This window comes from Larimichthys crocea, unplaced genomic scaffold (genome assembly GCF_000972845.2).
Source record: "Larimichthys crocea isolate SSNF unplaced genomic scaffold, L_crocea_2.0 scaffold268, whole genome shotgun sequence".
In the NCBI taxonomy this organism is placed as follows: Eukaryota; Metazoa; Chordata; class Actinopteri; family Sciaenidae; genus Larimichthys; species Larimichthys crocea.
This window is the reverse complement of record NW_020853535.1, coordinates 4,534-22,765: the sequence shown is the minus strand read 5'-3', so window position 1 is coordinate 22,765 and position 18,232 is coordinate 4,534.

Below are 18,232 nucleotides of genomic sequence, written 5' to 3'. Positions count from 1 at the left end.
CCCCTGTTTGCCTATCAGCCCCATTTAGGAGTCGATGACGCCGTCATTTACCTGCTGTAACGAGCCCATATGCATCGGGATGGTGGGGGAGGCACAGTGAGGATCACATTCTTTGATTTCTCCAGTGCTTTCAACACCATTCAGCCTCTGCTACTGGGTGAGAAGCTGCGGGTGATGGGTGTTGACGACGCAGTGATCTCCTGGATTACTGATTACTTGACAGGCCGGCCACAGTTTGTCCGTCTGGGCAGTGGGCTGTCTGATGTGGTGGTCAGTGATACAGGAGCTCCACAGGGGACTGTGCTTTCTCCCTTCCTCTTCACCTTATACACCACCGACTTAAAGTACAACTCTGAGTCATGTCACCTGCAGAAGTTCTCTGATGACTCAGCTGTTGTCGGGTGTATAGGAGATTGAGAGGAGGGGGAGTACAGGACACTGATAGACAGATTTGTAGACTGGTCCGACCAGAACCACCTGAGGCTGAACATCAACAAGACCAGAGAGATGGTGGTCGACTTCAGGAGGAAGAAGATGCCTTCACAGCCACTAAGGATCAGAGGGGAGGTGGAGGACTACAAATAACCTCGGAGTGGTGATCGACAACAGACTGGACAGCTTCCTGAGGAAGCTGAGATCCTTCAACATGTGCAGCAAGATGTTGGAGATCTTCTACCAGTCTGTTGTTGCCAGTGCAATATTCTTTGCTGTTGTTTGTTGGGGCATCTATCTATCTATCTATCTATCTATCTATCTATCTATCATGGGGAGGTTTCAGATTCTCTTTTGTGGGAGGCCTTTAAAGTAGTTATGAGGGGCCACATTATTTCATTTGAATCAGCTAAGAAAAGAGAACTCAACAACTTCCTTAAAGACATTGAAAAAATGCTTCCAGTACTGGAAGAGGCTTATAAATCCTCTCTTTCAGCCGCTGATTACAATAAGATCTTGAAATTGAAATGTGAATACAGTATAACACCATTCTTAATAAACGTGTTGGTAGTCTTCTATTAAAAGTCAAACAGAAACATTTTGAACTCGGAGACAAGCCCAAGAAACTGCTAGCTAGCCAACTGAAAGGTGAAAGGGCTAAACAGACCATTCACAAGATAAAATCCAAATCAGACAGACTCCTAACCAACCCGAGGGAGATAAATGCTTGTTTCAGGGACTTCTATAAGGAACTGTATTCTAGTAAAATAAAGGCCACTGAAGCAGATTTCTGTAATTTTTTTGCTAATTTAAATGTTCCCCAATTAGATAGTGCGGCGGCTGTGAATTTTATAAATCATTTCATGACAAAATAGTTTCACTCATGCTGAGAATGGTGAACGATTCAATGAGAAATAAGATACTCCCCAGTTCATTATATGAGGCAAATATTTGCTTGCTTTTGAAAGGGGGAAGAGAAGCGGAGGATCCTGCAGGTTACAGACCAGTCACCCTCTTGAATTCTGATCTGAAAATAATAACTAAAGTTTTGGCTACAAAATTAGGTAGACATATTTCCACAATTGTACACCCTAATCAGACTGGATTTATCCCAGGTCGCTTTTAGTAATGTCCGTTTGCTTTTAAATACAATATACTCAGAGCAGGGGAAAAATACACAGGCTGCTGTTCTGTCTCTAGATGCCCAGAATCAGATCAGATCGAATGGCTTTACATGCTGAAGACTCTAAAGCAATTTGTATTTGGGGAAACTTTCAATGAATGGGTGAAAATAATTTATCTTAAACCAGTATCCTCCATTCTCACTAATTCAGATAGGTCCCAACCCTTTGAGTTACAGCGGGGTGTGAGGCAGGGCCAGGGCCGGTCCTAGCTATGGGCAATGTGGGCGGCCGCCCAGGGCGCATTCTCCGTGGGGGGTGCACGAACGCCCGAAAAAGCAAAAAACCTCCGTAATTTTCGATACCGCTCATTAAGTTAGCGGAGTCGGCGCCCCGGGAGCGGGGTGTTGACAAGGCAGAGGGGGGCGTCGGACAGACCGATGGGGGCGCATGCATCCCGGGGCGCAAGGCGCATCCAGGGGCGCACGGGCGACCGTCAGGGCGCACGAGAAAATGTTCGCCTCGGGGGGGGGGGGTCTGGGGGGTTCGCCCAGGCGCAAATGTGGGTATGCTGGGCAGGGCGACCCTCTTTCTCCTCTCCTTTTTGATATTACCTTCGAACCACTTGCAATAGGTCACCCAGATATTCATGGGGTAAAGTTTGGTAAAGTTGAAAGTCTTGTTAACCTGTATGCTGATGATTTATTGATCTGTTTATCAGACCCAGTGCTTTCAGTTCCCAACCTCCTGAACTATATAAAATCATTCAGTAAATTGTCTGGGTACACAATTAACTGGGATAAATGTGAATTCATGCCATTGACTAACATGTGCCCCACATTCTTGAAATCTTTGCCTATAAATTAGTTACTACTCATATTAATTATCTTGGCCTTAAGATCTCCAGAAACCCTAACATTTTAATGAAATTTAACTTTTTGGATATGGTGGAGAAACTAAAAGCTAATATTAAGAAATGGAAGTTACTCCCTCTCTCAATGATTGGCCGGATTAGTGCAATTAAAATGGTTGTACTTCCAAGGTTTTTGTATCTTTTTCAAAACCTTTATTTGCCTCTACGTTTTTTTTAACAACTGGATTCAGTTATCCTGTCATTTGTTTGGGCAGATCAACCCCCTCGCATTTCTAAAGCCCATCTGCAGAAGAATGTAAAAAGTGGGGGCCTCGGCCTTCCAGTTTTTAGGCATTATTACTGGGCTGCAAATGCAAGGGCTCTCATCTTCTGGCAGGGGGGTTCTTTTGATGATGACTGTTCCTCTTCCTCCATGTCTGTCGCACAAACCTCACTCTCAGCGTTGCTTTTTTCAAGGGTACAACCGTCCCATAAGTTATTTGGCAACAGTTTTGTTCTCAGTAATTCTCTGAAGATTTTGAATCAAATAAGGAAAGTCCTTGGATCACCAAATGTTTCAATAAATGCCCCAGTAACAGGTAATCATTTGTTTAAACCAGGTCTGACTGAGTGTTTTTGGACTGGAGAAAGAGAGGTCTATGTTGCATTTCAGATTTTTACATAGATAACAATTTTGCTTCATTTCCTCTGCTCCAAGCTAAATCACCTCCCTCAGTCACATTTTTATCGATATTTACAGGTCAGACATTTTGTAAGAGAACAGGTTTCTGATTTCCCACTAAAACCAAATAAGCATAATTTTTATGATACATTTCTTTTGCAACCAGATCCTAAACATCTGATTCCCCGCTTTGTTACTGCTTTTGAGACACCTGTAAATACTAGCCACCTCAGGGATACATGGGTAAAAGAACTGGGAGTTCCACTGTCAGATGAACAATGGGAGGAAAGCCTGTCTAGTATACAGAAGTGTTCTATAAACTCTAGATATCGGCTAATTGAGTGTGCCTGAAAGAGTACACTCTTTAAAACCTCTCGGGCTTGTCCTTCGTCTTCTGTTTCTTCTGTGGTTTTTTCGGTTCGCTACTCCTCCCAAAGTTTTTGTCGCACACACACAAAACGGCTAGCGCATCAGCGTTAACATGCTAATGATAACATGGTAATGTTAAAATGCTAATGTTAACATGCTAATGTTAATTGCTAGCGCATCAGCGCTAACATGCTAATGATAATTGCTAATGTTAACATGCTAATGTTAACCTGCTAATGTTAACATGTTAATGCTAAAATGCTAATGCTAACATGCTATTGTTAATTGCTAGCACATCAGCGGTAACATGCTAAATGCTAACATGCTAATGTTAACCTGCTAATGTTAATTGCTAGTGCGTCAGCGCATCAGCGTTAGCATGCTAATGTTAACATGCTAAAGCTAACATGCTAATGTTAATTAGCATTAGTCACTAAGAATTAAATACATGTTAATGCTAACATGCTAATGTTACCATGCTAATGTTAATCGCTAGCACATCAGCGCTGACATGCTAATGTTAACATGCTAATATTAACATGGTAATTGCTCCTGTGTCTAAATCAGTGGTTCTTAACCTTTTTGGAGGTACCAAACCCCACCGGTTTCATATGCTCATTCACCGAACCCTTCTTTAGTAAAAAATAAAATATGATTTTTTTACTGGTGCACAAAATGAACCGTGCATTAACATCACCTTGTTCAAATAACAAAACCAACACAGTGCATGAACTCACAACAACTTACCTCAGTGTGACTTTCTGGCGTTGCCTTTGAGAGAGCCAGTTGAGATATGCGTGGCTTCACCTTTGCAAGTGCCAGTCTCATGTCATTTTCACAGCAAAGTCTGTTCCTTTTTTTAGTTTTAATGTCCAGCATCCTCGAAAACGATTGCTCACAAAGATATGTTGTTACAAATGGTATAAAAAATTCCAGGGCTTTCTTAGCAATAACTGGATACTTTTCCATTTGTTGACACCAAAACGTTGAGAGCGTTGTTGTTCTGAAGAGTTGCTGTTGAACTGGCTCTGCTGAAGTTCAATGATTCGTCGAGGTATTCATCATTGACATCTGCTGTCTCAATAGCAAACGTGAACGGCTGTCCACCCATGCTGGATAGAAGCTCTTGTAGGGAAGTATCCGTCTAGAGACTTCGCAAGCCATCTAAGGGCACGGCAATTTGCTTCAGTCCATGGGTACAGAAATGTCTCAGATTCCACACACACTTCGATCTTACTTACACAGTCGTCCAGAAGGGGAAAGTTTGCGAAGTTGTTGTTCTCTGCTCGTCGTTTCCATAACGGTAGCTTTTTTTGAAAAGCCTTCAGGTTTTCTTCCGCTTCCATTATGTTTACTCACCCACCACCCTGCATCGCTGATTAGATGATTGAGAGCTGCGAATATATCAGCCATGTACGCTAAAATGAGAATGAACTCAGAATCTTTGAAGCAATCTGCATGACAATGTTGGTGCTCTTGCAAAAACTGGGCTAATCCACATGCATGGCAAAAACACGATTCAGCACCTGTCCCCGGGATAACCACCGAACATTTGAATGGTAAAGAAGTACCTCGAATTCAGAGCCCATTTCTTTACACAGCTCACTGAAGATGCGGTGCCTCAGAGTACTTTTTCGCACATAGTTCACACATTCCACTACAGTTTATAATACTTCTGCCATTTTGGGTGGCAAGGTTTTTGTTGCCAACGCATGCCTGTGCAGAATGCAATGCGTAACAATGATGTGCGGTGCATCGTCTTTTACTAGCGCACCAAAACCAGACTTTCTTCCCAGCATCACTGGAGCTCCGTCCGTACAAACTGCAGAAACCATATCCCATGAAAGATTGTTGTCTCTGAAGAAGTCATCCACAAGCTTCTTCACATCGGCTGCCTTAGTTGTTGTTGTAAGAGGCTTACAAAATAAAAACTCTTCTTTTATCATGTCGTCTTTCACATAGCGCACAAAAACGGCAAGCTGGCTTAGATTGGAAATGTCGGTGGTATCGTCGAGTTGAAGGCTGAATTTTGCCGGGCTTGAAATCAGATCCGCGACTACTTGAGCCAAGATGTCTTTACTCATGCACTCTATTCTGTCTGTCGCTGATGGTGTCATTTGAAAGCGAATTCGGGAAATTTACCTTCAGCCCTGGTTCCGAGTATCAGATTCGCCATCTTTAACACAGCTGGTTTTACGAGTGTTTCGCAAATAGTGTGCGGTTTGCCCTGCTTTGCGATTAGGTAAGCAACTTCGTACGATGCTGTGAGGATCGGTTTGTTGATGGGTACAAATCCAAGAGCAGGAAGAGGTGGCATTTTCATAGAATCTGGCTCTCTTAACCTTGAATTCAGCAAGCGTTGTGTCTGTATTCCCCATCTCCATGCAGCTCAAGAAGTGTTCCTTTAGTTTTGCAGGTGGCGAGACTAGAGTTGCTCAACTTGGCATTGCAAATCAGGCAGATAGGACGCTGACTCCCGTCACGTTCCGTGATACATGTAAATCCATGTTACATATTCGTCGCGACCACTTTCTTTTTTGCTCGACGTAGTTAGCATGGATTAAAATATTCCATAAGAAATCGCATGTCGTACTACACCGACAATCAACGTCGACTACTGGCGAGCTAAATTCCCCGCAGCACTGATTTGCCAAGCAATGTTACGTGATCATCTGCAGCCAGTGATGGCCAAGCGGGGCGTGGCATCACGAATTGACATGATGAGTCATGTGTATCTTGACCTCTGCGGCGGAGGCCCACCGAACCCCTGAGACCGACTCACCGAACCCCTAGGGTTGATCGAACCCAGGTTAAGAACCGCTGGTCTAAATAAACAGGATAAAAATGACTATTTGAGGTGTGCTTTTGAATGTGCTTTTTTTTAACTTTATTTTTTTCACAGTTTAAAAACATATATTTATATTACAAACATAGGAACATGGAACATGAGGTCAGGACAGGACACTAACACACACAAAAAAAAAACAAAAAAAAACTGTCTGCACATAGCTGTTTGTTCATATGCATATACATACGATAAACCCTGCATGTGGTACAGTTGCTTAAGTGGAATATTCTCAGTGTCTGTTAATGGGCCAAAAAGGAGGTCCATTTCTTCCAGTGCTTTCCCCCACTGTCTTTTGTACCCTCAGGTTATAGGTAGTCTGTTCCATATGGTGTAACTGATTAACAATGTTTATAAAAGTGTCTATTGATGGCCGCTCCTTCTGAAGCCAGCATTTTGTAATGGCTTTCTTGCTGGCTGCCATGAAGATCCTTAGGATGTACGAGTCACTTTTATTCAAGTCCTTTGGGAGGAGTCAAGATATAGAACAGAAAAGGACATACTAATAGGGAAGCCCAGCAACCTTTAAGATAATGTTGGACTCCTCCCAGAATGGCTTAACGTGAGGGCAGATCCAGAAAATGGGTGGCGTGGTCTGCATTGCCATGTCACTCTCCAGCATGGAGTGAGCTTCCATTTGCCTAGATTTTTGGTTTCGGTGTTATGAAGAAGCGAATAATGTTTTCCAGCAAAAATCCCTCCAGGTTAAAGAGTTCGTAGATGAGAGTTGTTGTCTTCCATATCTCGTTTCCACATTTCTCAGTTATATTTATTTGCATTTCCCTCTCCCATTTTTGCTTTATGTACAGTGTTGAGTGTTTGTGAAGAGATGAAATGCCAGAGTATAACTGCTTACAATGCCCTTGTTACTGCCTGAATCAAAGCATTAAAAAATACTCTTATAAGTGCCGGTGGTTCGTTCGGGTTAGTTCCCCTGATCTCCTTTAAGAAGTAACTGCGAATTTGAAGGTATCTATAAAAATCTACTCTATCTAACTCAACTTCTGGCACAGGGTTTGAAAACTGACCATCTCCCACTTATCAACAATTCTACATCTACACAAGCTGTGATTCCACGTGAGACCATTGCTTGTATTTAAAATCATGGGTTGGCTGGAGCGAAGTTTGGGTCATATGCTGGCCAACTGAGCAACCTAATCTCCCTCTGAATATGAAATCTTTTAACCGCCTCCCTCCACATTGCAAGTGAAAAATTAATCCATGGATTTGAGTTCAATACCAGCTCATCCTCCCTTCTGGGGCAGCCAAGAAGAGACTGTATTGGTATATCAGTATGAGACATCTCAATAATTTTCCACTTAGCCCGGTAGGTGGGGTTACACCAGTTTACCAATGGTCTCAACTGGGCAGACAGGTGATAGTCCTCTAGACATGGAAGAGCGAAACCCCCTTTCTCTCTGTCTAAATGAAGTGTTGAGAATCTAACCCTAGGTTTTTTGTTGCACCAGATAAAGCGTGATATATGTCTATTCCACTCTCTGAATTGTTTTGATGGGACCTCCACTGGGAGGGATAAAAACAAGTAAAGCACTCTTGGCAAAATGTTCATCTTAACTGCTCTAATTCTACTACCGAAGTCGAGTGGGAGCAGACTCCATCTATTTATATCATCATACATTTTTTTGTTGGTATAGTTGTAATTGATGTCGTAAAGTAATGTTATGTCTTTTGGGATAAATATGCCTAAGTACTTGATATGTGAGGAAAACCAATTGAAATTATATTTACCAATCATATCTTGTGTGGGGGTATAATTATATAATAGGGCCTGTGTTTTATGTGTATTAACGAGGTAACCAGAATACAACCCATATGTTTTTTAGAGTGTCCATCAATACGGAACACTAGACCCAGGATCCCTCATTGTGATCAATACGTCGTCCGGCATACAGCAAGATCTTATATCACTTCTCCTAAGAAATGCCCACTAAAGCTTGTATTTTGCCTGATAGCTTGAGCCAATGGTTCAATAAAAAGATTGAATAAAAGAGGACTGGCGGGGCACCCCTGTCTACAGCCACGTTGGATGGCTATGGAGTTGGAAAGGCTGCCATTTATTTTTATTCTTGCTGTTGGGTATGTATAGAGTGCTTGTATAGACCGTATGAAATCCTTACTAAATCCGAATCTAGACATAACTGAAAACAAAAATTCCCATCCGACCGAATCAAAAGCCTTTTCGGCATCCAAACTAAGTACAATTGAACTAATTTCTTCTTTTTGGATTTGATGAATAGTGTGAGGGGGGCGTCCTCTCCTAATGTTATCTTGAGTCTGCCTGTCTTTTAAAAAACCTGTCTGGTCCTCATCTATTAATTGGGGCATCACTGCTTCCAACCTTTTAGACAAGATGGAGGCATAGAGTTTACAGTCTGTGTTCAGTACACTGATAGGCCTATATCCCGAACAGTCAGTCTTATCTTTACCCTCTTTTGGGATAACTGAAATAAATGCTTCCCTCCAGGAGGGGGGTGAGGCACCCCTTTCAGGACATAGTTAAAGCAGGTATTGAGCAGGGGAAGTACTTTCTCTCTCATAGCCTTGTACCATTCAGGCGGAAAACCATCTGTACCAGGTGACTTATTGTTATTAAGATTTGAGATTGCTTTATCAATTTCTGTCACTGTGATTTTTGAGGTGAGCACTTGGTTTTGTTCCGTACCTAATGAGGGGAGATCTAATGAGTTTAAGAAGTTCTCAATTGTATGTTTATCTGTTTTATCTACTCGTGAATATAAAGATTCAAAATATTTTTCAAAGGCTCTCTGAATCCTCTTGGGAGTGTTAGTTATCTTACTGGTATCGGGGTCCTTAATTTTATAAATAGATCTTTCGGCCTGTTGTTTCTTAAGTCTCCAGGATAGAAGGTTTTGTAGCTTTGGGTCCTGATTCGTTAAACCTCTCTGTTTCATATATCTTATGTTCTTCTACTTCTTCACTAAGTATTTTTGCAGGAATTTTCTAGTACTGAATTTACTGAGCAGTGTCAGTAATAATGTATGGGGGCGACGGGGCAAGAGCAGGCACAATTTTATTATGTTATTATGGTTATATTGTTTCTCATCGCAGATAAAGCAGGTAGAGAGGAGCAGTAATAATAATAATAATAACAACAACACAATAATAATAATAAAATATAATAATAAAATAAAAACAGCGTGCAGCTTTGGGGTTCCTGTCCAAAGCCGGACAGAGAAGAGTTGAGGTGAGTATAGGTTAACAATACAGGGCAAACCCCACCGTCATAAATGCTACATAACACTGTCAGTATCATAAACAGTCACAATAAACGGCCGCTGTCGGGGTCGTGACAGTTAGCCTGTGACGTGTTCGTGACACAGAGTTATTCTGAGTAAGCTAGAGTTGGCTAGTGTTGTACTGAGCAAATAAAACATCTATGTAGCTGCTATTATAGTGTTGTGACTGTGTCATATCCTGTTCCTGTGAGCACAGTTTTACTCTGCAGCTCACTCTACTTGGCATAGCTTTGGGCATTAGGAGGTAAATGTTAGCGCCCTGTTGGGGGCCGTTTGAGAACAAGCGTCTTTGTTCATTTCACGAACATTTAAGGGAGTGACTCCCATGGCCTTGGGCCTGTAAATGTAGGGGGTCTAGTAATGCAGAGTTTAAGTCAGCTATTCATATTTCAAGTTTGACAATAACATTTTCTATATAGTGCTAATAATTTGAAGGAAAGCACCCATAGATGTGTATATTCTCTGGGTTATGTACATGTCTAATGCAGGTACAGTCTTTTAAACTCCCATCTTTCAATTAGAGTGAGATCCACTTTGAAGTGCAGCTTCGCAGTCATAAAAACTTACATGAGCTTAAGCTTTAGCTTATTCCGATGGGAGAGAAGGTGCCTGTAGCATGAAGAACGACTATATTATGCACGAGAGTTTTGAGATCACATGGTTTTAGTGTGTCTTTCAAATGTAAAAAAAAAAAGAAAGACAAAAACTTGTGACTTGTGTAAGTAGTCTAGCTTCACTGGCTGAATTGAGGATTTGACTTTAAAATGAGGACAGACTACAAAAATGAGCAAACAGCAGCATTCAGTATAACAATGACGACAGATGACAAAAAACACCGATGATATATTGTCCTAGGCTTGTTCTGCTAATATAAAAAGGTATAAAAAACACATCCTGGTTTTTGGTTAAACACAGTTGAGATGAAGAAAACAAAGTTATGTTAAGACAACTCTTCACTGTCTTTATCCACCACTCTTTTTCTTCTTTTTTTTTTAAGGATTACCGGAGATCCAGTTGTCCCTCAGGGCTTTTACGGATCTGATAGCAAGAGCACTCGTCGACTGATCGACTGATTGAGGTTAAGGTCTTACGAACCAGATGGAGTCGAGAGACATTCAAAGCGAGCAGAGGGCTTTTCCAATCACCAACACACAAACTAGATCCATGATGCCGTACTTTATCCCTACACCCGAACACACCTGACCTGCAGGCTCAGCACGTTCATGTCACCACAGTCCATCAAACAGCCGCTCTTTAAAAAAGGCTTAAACAAGGTGTGTAGCTAAGAAAGAAAGAAAAGGCGTAGCTTAAAATGGGCAAGGTATCCTTTCATAATTCTCCTCTCTAAGGAATTTAGGCTTTTTAATCCATATTGGAATGCACTATATATATATATATACTATGTATATATATTGGTCGTTTAATTATAAGCGGATTACTGTTGATAAATAGACAGTGGAGGAGCATCAGCAGAGGTCCTCACTGTAAAGGAACAGATTAATGGTTGCATTCAATGGATCATTTATGAAATTCAGCATTGCACGCTTAAACATGTTCCTAAGCCTATAAATATGAAGATCCTCTGGTGAAAACTGAAATTTATATATCTAGGTAAAGATCAGAGCGACCGTTTCTTTTCTCCTCTCAATTTCATCCAGCCCTCTCTCTCCCTCACCCTCTGAGTTGCCCTATCCTGTCCTGCATCTCTCTCTCACACACACAGACACATCATCTTCACCTCTACTGTATTGGTCGGACTGTGGGTCGTAACTAAGGGGCGCATAAGGATCAGCACTACAGTAGAATTGCGTAATCCGGGGGGGCATTGCTGGTGAGTGTTGTCTGAGGGCCTGTGTGGTCTTATTACTGTGAGTGCCCAGACTGCACGCTATACTTACAGCAAGCATGTAATAGAGAAATCAATTGCATACAGCAGGGCAGGACTGTGGAGGGATGCCTACTAATCTTTCTCTGCATCGTTCAGAGTTACTGAGAAGACTGTCTGGGACAAATCAGAGACCAGAGAAGATGAGAACAGTATGGTGCTATAGGACGTTTCATCCTGGGATGGTTTTTAATAACAATTACCTCAAGCAATGCTGCATTTCTCTCATACGTGAATAATAATACACAATGTGATGAACCTGTGCCGACGTGTTCAAACTCATCTAAAGCCATTATTGAATGAATTAAAAAATGTAACAAAAAAAAAAAGAAGTAAAAAAGTAAAATGAGGTGGTGGATATTTATTTTAAAAATATTAATAACTGAGGGTAAAATCAGAAGTCACTCTTCACACTTACATCTTAAAAATTAACACCATAAAAGAGATGATGAGGCCAAACAAAAACATCAGAAAACAGAAAAATAGTTGCCTGCACAAACATCAATAGAATAAGATTTACTGACTGTACATGTTTAATTTTCAAGATATGTATGTGCTGAAGTTATTGCCTTGCCTATGATCTTATTATTCAGTGATAGAAACATATACAAGTTGTAAGAACAAGTAAACATATTGCTCGCTGTCTGCACAAGATAATAACCTGTACAAGTCATGACTTTGGCTGGACAATATAAAATATCATCCTTCAGGCCTCTGGGGCTTCATACATTTCAGATTCATTCACATCACAGTTGTGGAAACAATAAAAATCAGAAAGTCATCATTTAGCGCATCTTTTACGCGCACACACGCACACGTACTGTATATGCGCGTGCGTCAGTAGTAGCCATGGAAATAGAACGGTGACGCGCAGACGAGGTCATATATAAGGCCCGCTGACCTTTCGCACGTTCTCACTTTGCTCGTGAACTTGACCCGGAGTCGACCTGCTTGCAAAGACTGACCGCTTGGAAAACCTGTACCGGACAACCGAGAGGAGGAGAAGGAGAAGAAGGAGGAGGAGAAGGAGGAGGGAAGGAGTAGGAGAAGGAGAAGAAGGAGGAGGAGAAGAAGGAGAAGAAGGAGAAGGAGAAGAAGGAGAAAGAGAAGGATTTTATTTTCAGCTTTATTTACAGTTGGCAGTAGAAGAAGGAGAAGGAGGAGAAGAAAGGAAGGGAAAAAGAAGAAGGAGAAGCACCAGAAAGAGCAGAAGAAAAAGGAGGAGGAGAAGGAGAAAAAGGCCGAAGGAAGAGAAAACACCTGCGGGAAAGATGCCTGAGCTGGACCTGCCTCCGGGTAAGACACTTATATCAATGTATTCTTATTCTTATTCTAATATGTGAGCAGAACCTGTGTGATTTAAAAGTTGGAAAATGTTTTGAGATACAGTTTGGGTCATACTTGGTGTAAATGTGTTGTTAGTTGGTTTTAGCACTTTAAAACTTCGGGAAACATCTTAACAAAAGTGCAGCGATGTACTGACGTTTTTATTTTGATATATATGTTTGTATTTGTATTCTTTTTGTCGATTTTGAGTGAAAACAAATATTTTTAAAGTCAAGATGGCGACTGGGCCGTTTTTCATAAAACGCATCGAATGTACTTTTTTATCACCATGGAGACGATTGAACTTTTACCAGGTAACGCCTGAACGCGCATGCGTAATCAGAGCTCACCTGGTTTAAATGTACACAGAGCTGTTGTCGTTTAAAGTTCCTCACGTACTGAATCATTTTTAGGGACAAAACTAAAATATACTGTAAACAATAGTGTGAAATGAGATTTATTTGTGAGATTAGATGATTGATTTAATTAACTAGAAAAATTTCTAAAGAAATTTTGAGTGTGCCTGACTCTGGCCCCGTCGCCCCCATACATAATTACTGACACTGCTCCTCAAATACCTCAAATAGTCATTTTTAACATGTTTATGTTAAAAGAGGAACTATATTTTATAGTACAACTGTAATATGAGTGATTGTTAACAATGGTGGTGTGATATGGAGTGAATGATGTATTACATGATTGGTCTGTGTTAAAGAAAATGTCCCTGTGTGTTTGCTTGGCCCACAGCCTGAAACTAATTTAACTTAGTAAAAGTTTATTGTTAACTTGAGGAGTAACCAGTATGTGCAGTTTTTCACTTTTTCATTAAGTGCAAATCCTGTTTTTTTTTACATCATGTGTCAGAGGTTGGCCTAGATTTTTGTGTAAACCTTTTATCTTTGTCATACGGTTTTAAAATTTCTCCTGCAATGCCTCTGTTCGGTCACGTCTTGTTCAGCGTGTGATGTCGTCTGGTTTGTCTCTGCTTCGTCTTGTTTGCGATTCAGTCATCATGTTTGTGCTTGTAGGAAGACTGGGCAGTGGGCAAGACGTTGTCCCAAATTGATATTTTTGTAATAAGGTTATTGCATGTTGATGGTGCACGGTCCATGTTTGGTACCACTGTGGTGGTGGTGGTGGTGGTGGTGGTGTGTGTGTGTGTGTGTGTGTGTGTGTGTGAGCCGTTTGATGTGTTTTCATCATCACCTTCGTAAATAAGTGATGTGGTCTTGCATGGACGCTGTGACCTGTGAACACGTATTACTCATGAGAGATATTTTCATGTGTGTTTTGTCATGTCCTCATTTCTCACACACAACGTTATGACAGAATGTAATTTAAGTTGTTAAGTGTTATTTGGGTGGATTAGTATTTTTAACTATTCACAACTTTATAACTGAACTCTATAACTCAACTTTTCTTTTAATATTTTCCTTCAGATGTCGACGCCTTCGTGCCAAGGGTAGTTGTTCGTATTGTCATTCGATTGGTTGATGACGAGGGCGTCATTCCTCCTGACGGAGAGGATGGTGACCCCGACATCATCTATTCAGATGATGGCGAGGGCTCCATCTTTTCTGATGGAATGGGTGATGACCCCGACATCTTCTCTTGGGATGACGATGAGAGCTCTGCCTTTTCTGAGGGAGAGGATGGTGTCCCCGACTTCATCCCTTCGGATGAAGACGGGGGATCCACCTCTTCTGACGAAGACGAAGACGTCCCTGTTTCAGGCTCTTCAGACGAAGGCGAAGACTCCCTCTCCAGTTCTTCAGATGAGGACGATGCCTTCTCAGTGTTCTGTTCTTCATCTGAAGGCGAAGGCTCCTCGGCCTTCAGCTCTTCAGATGATGACAGAGCCTTTTTTGGCATCAGTTCCTCAGATGAAGACGATGGCCACATCACTGTCTCTCTGGGTGCTGATGAGGTCGATGAAGGCGATGATGTTGGGAGTGTGAAATCATCGCCTGAGTCCTCAAGCAGCATCGAGGATCCCACCTCCTCCTCTTCTGGTACTAGCGTTTCCAGTAAGAGGAGCAGGGAGGACAGTGATGAGGACTGGACCCCCAGTCCAAGGCCAGGGAAACGCTGGAAGGAGTAATCTTCTTCGTCTGACTGGATGGTGGAAGACATCCAGTCAGATGATGAGGAGTCTTCTGAAGAAGAGTCCTGAACAGAGGAGGACAGCTCAGTCGACATGGATGGCTACGAGACCGATGACAATCATGATGATGAGGAGTCGTCAGATGAAACTTCTGCTTCTTGTGACTGCACGTCACCTGAGGAAGAAGTTTAAGATGGCAACAACCTCATCATCATGGATTGTTTTGAGGCCGATGTAGACCATCCTGTCGATGAAGAAGACATCACTGTTATCACTGAGGACGAACGTGACGAACCTAACGAATAGGATGACCTCAGTGATAACGAAGGTGCCGACATTCCTCCCCCTCCGCTGACATCGAGAAGATGGAGAACAAGATAAAGATGTAGTTGATTAATGTAATGTTATGTAGCAAAATGTAATGTAATATTATGTAATGTAGGAAAATGTAACAATGTAGTAGTAAAATGTAATATAATGTAATGTAATGTAATGTAGTAAAATGTAATGTAATGTAATGTAGTAAATTGTAATGTGATGTAATGTAATGTAGTAAAATGTAATGTAATGTAATGTAATGTGATGTAACATTGAAAACAATAAACTTTCCTCTCCAAGAATCGCTACCTTATCGTGGTGGAGAGGTTTGCGTGTTCCTGTGACCCTGGGACCTGTGTTGTTGTTGGAGTCATCCTGGTCGGGTGTCCCAAAGCAAACTGGTCTCAGGAGAGGGGCCAGACTAAGAGCGATTCACACACAATATTTCTGCTTCATTCAGATTACAGGAACAAAACCAGAGCATCACCAACCAGAAGGAGATTACAGTCCAGAGGAACTTGGCTGTGCAGATGAAGCTGTCACTACGTTCTTCCTCTGTGGTAGCATGTTTGTGAAGCTCTCAGAAACTATAGACGCTCAAGAAAAGACACACTGACACTTCAGTGTGTGACACTGAGGGGACTCTATTTACAGTTTGCCTCCTACACACTAGTCCCTACCATGCAGTATCTGTTCTTGTTTTACCACTAGGTTTGGAGTTAAATTCAATAAATGAACATTTTAATTTATGTAACATGATCCACTGTTCTGTGAGATACTTTACCCTCAGTGATGTTGAGTTAACACAAAGCTTCTTAAATACTAAAACCGCTGGATGTGTCACAATAAGTGTTTTGGATAAAATGCCTCCAAACAGATTCTCCACTAAAGAGCTAAAATTATCTGGATAACTTTGTAAAACCCTGAACAAATTTTTATGACATCAGTCCATATTCCAGAGTTGTATGTTTGGAGAAATCGAATATACATGTACACAACTCACCTACAGTTTTAAAACACCTTGATGGTACAATGGTAAACAGAAAGCTGTTGGAAGTTTGAAAACTTGAACTGAATGAGGTCAAATAAGGTAAAATTAAGTAATAAAGGACAAATAATGGTAGTAGGACAAAGAAACTGTAGTTCTGCAGCAGTGGAAGTAAATTAAACCTTGAACTATTCCTAAACAATGTTTGAGTACTGACAAACCCCGTCTGTATAAAAGCAGTGTTATAACAAACAGTTTTGGAGCATTATTTGGACAATATCACACTGCAAGAAACAATATAGTGCTATGATAACGGCAAGAAAAGGGTTGTTGAAGTGAGGTTTGACAGCTCGACCAGCAGTAATAAAGTTGTTGCTAAAATAGGAAAAAAACTTGTCTTGGTTATGGATCACTGACGTGGACTACTTAAGGATTGTAAAAGTCGCTGACAAAAACTAAAATATCAGAATGAACCTGTGGAACTACTTTTTTTAATGCAACCTCAAGGAATGTAGGAAATCTTAAAATATTTGAATATTATATATACACTCACCGGCCACTTTATTAAGCACACTTGTCCAACTGCTCGTTAACGCAAATTTCTAATCAGCCAATCACATGGCAGCAACTCAATGCATTTAGGCATGTAGACATGGTCAAGACGATCTGCTGCAGTTCAAACCGAGCATCAGAATGGGGAAGAAAGGTGATTTAAGTGACTTTGAACGTGGCATGGTTGTTGGTGCCAGACGGGCTGGTCTGAGTATTTCAGAAACTGCTGATCTACTGGGATTTTCACGCACAACCATCTCTAGGGTTTACAGAGAATGGTCCGAAAAAGAGAAAATATCCAGTGAGCAGCAGTTCTGTGGCCAAAAATGCCTTGTTGATAACAGAGGTCAGAAGAGAATGGCCAGACTGGTTCGAGCTGATAGAAAGGCAACAGTAACTCAAATAACCACTCATTACAACCAAGGTATGCAGAAGAGCATCTCTGAACACACAACACGTCGAACCTTGAGGCAGATGGGCTACAGCAGCAGAAGACCACACCGGGTGCCACTCCTGTCAGCTAAGAACAGGAAACTGAGGCTACTATTCGCACAGGCTCACCAAAATTGGACAATAGAAGATTGGAAAAACGCTGCCTGGTCTGATGAGTCTCAGTTTCTGCTGCGACATTCAGATGGTAGGGTCAGAATTTGGCGTTGACAACATAAAAAGCATGGATCCATGCTACTAGTACAACGGTTCAGGCTGGTGGTGGTGGTGTAATGATGTGGGGGATATTTTCTTGGCACACTTTGGGCCCCTTAGTACTAATTGAGCATCGTTGCAACGCCACAGCCTACCTGAGTATTGTTGCTGACCATGTCCATCCCTTTATGACCACAGTGTACCCATCTTCTGATGGCTACTTCCAGCAGGATAACGCGCCACATCATAAAGCTCAAATCATCTCAGACTGGTTTCTTGAACATGACAATGAGTTCACTGTACTCAAATGGCCTCCACAGTTACCAGATCTCAATCCAAAAAAGCACCTTTGGGATGTGGTCAAACGGGAGATTTGCATCATGGATGTGCAGCCGATAAATCTGCAGCAACTGCATGATGCTATCATGACCACCAAACTCTCTGAGGAATGTTTTCAGTACCTTGTTGAATCTATGCCGCGAAGAATTAAGGCAGTTCTAAAGACAAAAGGGGGTCCAACCCGGTACTAGCAAGGTGTACCTAATAAAGTGGCCGGTGAGTGTATATTTGAAAAGTGTATCCATTTTAAATTCAGGCTACAGGGGAATATTTTCTGATATTTATTCTAATAACATTTCACACTTTTTTCATTTTGTCATGACCTTTTAACTCCTTCCTATAAAACGATTTCTTCTTTCAGCTCAGGATCTTTTTATTTTTATTTTTCTATTTAGCATTCAGCCTGGACCGACCTCTCAGCCTGCATATCACAGTAATGTCAGCACACGTGTTTGACCCAGTCTTGATTCAAACGGCCTCCATAAATAAACGGAG